At 38.8% G+C, this 2,868-nt stretch overlaps 1 pseudogene; it reads right to left on the bottom strand.

Moving 5' to 3' along the window:
- Window positions 1-378: 378 nt before the first annotated feature.
- Window positions 379-1,884, bottom strand: LOC113490366 (annotated as a pseudogene).
- Between the last annotated feature and the right edge of the window lie 984 nt (window positions 1,885-2,868).

Here is a 2,868-nt window from a genome sequence, read left to right as displayed (position 1 = left end):
CCCAGGTAAACCAAAGGGAAGTGCTGCTGGGGATCACAACTGTGTAGTTGCAAGCAGGCTCAAGAATGAGGGTCACTTCCACAGCCCACCATGTTCTGCACATTTAGGGAGAAGAGTGAGTTTTGGTTCTGAGTAAGGTTGTCCCAAGTACAAGTAAAGGGAGAAGAGAATCATGTCTCAAAGAAAGCAAGAGACCCATTTATATGGGGTTTTTGTTTGTTTGTTTTTAAACAGAATTCTGAAATATACTGTGGATATATTTTACAATTTCTGAGAATATAGAATTTGCTTTATGAAATTGTAACTTTCAAAACCTCTTCTGGGAAAGTTTTTTGAAGTTATGTGATAGCAATAATATATCTTCTCCACTTTTAGGAATTATTCAGTGTAAAACATACTATCTTTTGGCAGTCTTAGTATCAATGGTGGTTCCTCTGGATACTCTAGAAAGGAAGTTCTGAGGGAACACATATGACTGGAGGATGTTCACTGTATGCCTCGAACATGGCTAGTTACAGTTTCTGTGTGAGGCATGTTAGTACTGCTACCCACTATAAAAAGACTAATCAGTTGCTTTTTCTCAAAGCTCAACTCCAGCATTTCACGTATCACCATCAAGACCTTCTTGAGGAAGTAAACTATAATTTTTAGTGACTACTCGAGTTTTCTTGCCTAGTCTCTAAATATCTTCACATCCTGTCATTCCTAGAAAAAAAGATGGAGAGTCATTTTCCTTCTCATTTATCTGAGTTGTGCCTGTCTAAGTAACGTTGCTGTCAAATTCAATACTTTCTAGCTCCATGTCACTATCACTATCAATTGTAATCACAGTTGGAAAAGAATGTGCCGAGTTACTTGTGTGGTCTTTCTGGTGTTTATTCTTATGCTTTTCCCTTCTGTTTATGATGCTTTGAACTCAGCTGTCAGCCAAACACCATGCAGTCATTCGCTGACTCCCAGGAATCTCTCTATCTCCCATCTGGGGAGTGAGGGAAAGAAATGGAGGGATAAAAGGAGATTTGGATATTGAGATTTAAAAAAAGCAATAAAACCAAACAGTTTGGTAATTGTAATAAAGTAAAACAATAACAATAATAGAAAGTACAAACGGGTAATGCGCACTGCGATTGCTCACCACCTGCCGACTGATACCCAGCCCATTCCCAGCTAGTGATCCTGAAAAAAACAAGATCCATCAACTGCAATCCCAGAAGAGAAAGACAATGTCCTCCTTCCCTGCCTCCCCTCCTTTATATACTGAGCATGATGTTACATGATATGGAATATTCCATTGTTTAATTTGGGTCTGGTGCTCTGACTCTGCCCCTTTCCAGCTTCTTGTACACCTGTGCATGGACAGGATATAAGGAGTTGGAGAGTCCTTTATCTCTTAGCAACAAGCATAAACATCAGGGTATTATTAGCACTCTTCTCATACCAAATCCCATACTGAATCCAAATCATAGCACTATTCTAGCTACTAAGAAGAAAAATTAACTCTATCCCTGCCAAAACCAGAACAGATGCTTCATATCATATTTATTTTCTTCAAAGACCATCTCCACACTTGGACTCCTAACCTCTTTTTCCATTTTCTTACTTTTTGCCTTGCTACTTGCTTGATTGTCTGAAAGGCTATCTTAATTTTTGTAGCAGTCACTGAATTTTGATAAAGTTTTCTTGTGGTCATTTCCTTTCTCTACAATTGTGCTGTACTTGACTGCTTTGTCCAAATGGTGAATTTTGTACTTCCCTTTTTCCAACAGGCTTTTCACTTTTAGTTCCATCCGTACTTGCAGAGGGTGTCTTTGACCTATTTCTTGATTGACTCCTTGATCTGCGGCTTTCATAATAACAATAGTGACTCTCATAGAGTCCTCTCCAGGTATGCAGACATCATTTCAGTAGAAATGGTATTTCTGGACTAATACCTTGCCTTGAATACTGAGCATTACATTAAATCCTCTTCCTGCATGAGGATTCATAGACATCTTCAACTACATTTTGACTATAAAAAAGCATAACCCTGCAGATCTACTTTGGCAATTGTCTCTCATATAATAATGACAGATGCCTATGCTTCTCAATCTTTGTGTGGACCTTTGCTACACACTAATGATCTACTTCTCTGGATGTAGTGATTTCATGACTTGGAGACCCTCTCTGGCTTTCTTGCTAGGTGCTAATGTAATCAGTTCTCAATGTCCTCTTGTTCCTTTTGCTCCTGTGCATGCCCCCATCTGTTTCTTGATTATGTCCTTTTAAATTGACCTTTGTGTGGTACTCCTTCCTAGTGCCTATGGCCTCAACTGCGCTGTGAATAGCATTGTGGACTCGTGGATTTTCCCTTTCTGCACAATCTGTGATTACAAGGAAAGCATATTGTCTCGCTTCCTGAAGACAGGCTTCAAATCAAGTATTGTGGAGATAAAGCTTTTACTTTAGTTTACATTTGTTCTTATTCTCTTTCTTGACTACAGGGAATGAGCAGCTTTACACCTACCTGCATTCTCTGAATATATGGAGGAATATGGCAAAGAACTTCTGCTTAGTTCATTATCACTACAACTGTGAAACTGAGTTGGCAGCTGTTTCTTCATATTTTTCCTTTTTTCTTCCCTGAATGACTCGTCAGTGTCCAAAGACAGCTCAACCTATTCTGGTGTCCTCTCAGCTAATGGCTTAGCATACCCAACAATAACGCCATTATCTAAAAAACAGTTACTGACATTTAAGTCAGTATTAGCCTATAACCGAGTTTACTGTTCAGTTTTCTTCACAGCAAAGTCCTCACCAGAAATTTCTGAAATCTCTAGAAGAGAATTTATTTTGGCATGAAACTCTCTCTCCTGAAATGGAATATGAGAG

Source organism: Athene cunicularia, assembly GCF_003259725.1.
Source record: "Athene cunicularia isolate RWA chromosome Z unlocalized genomic scaffold, athCun1 chrZ_part4, whole genome shotgun sequence".
In the NCBI taxonomy this organism is placed as follows: domain Eukaryota; kingdom Metazoa; phylum Chordata; class Aves; order Strigiformes; family Strigidae; genus Athene; species Athene cunicularia.
This window is presented reverse-complemented; position numbering and strand designations above follow the sequence as displayed.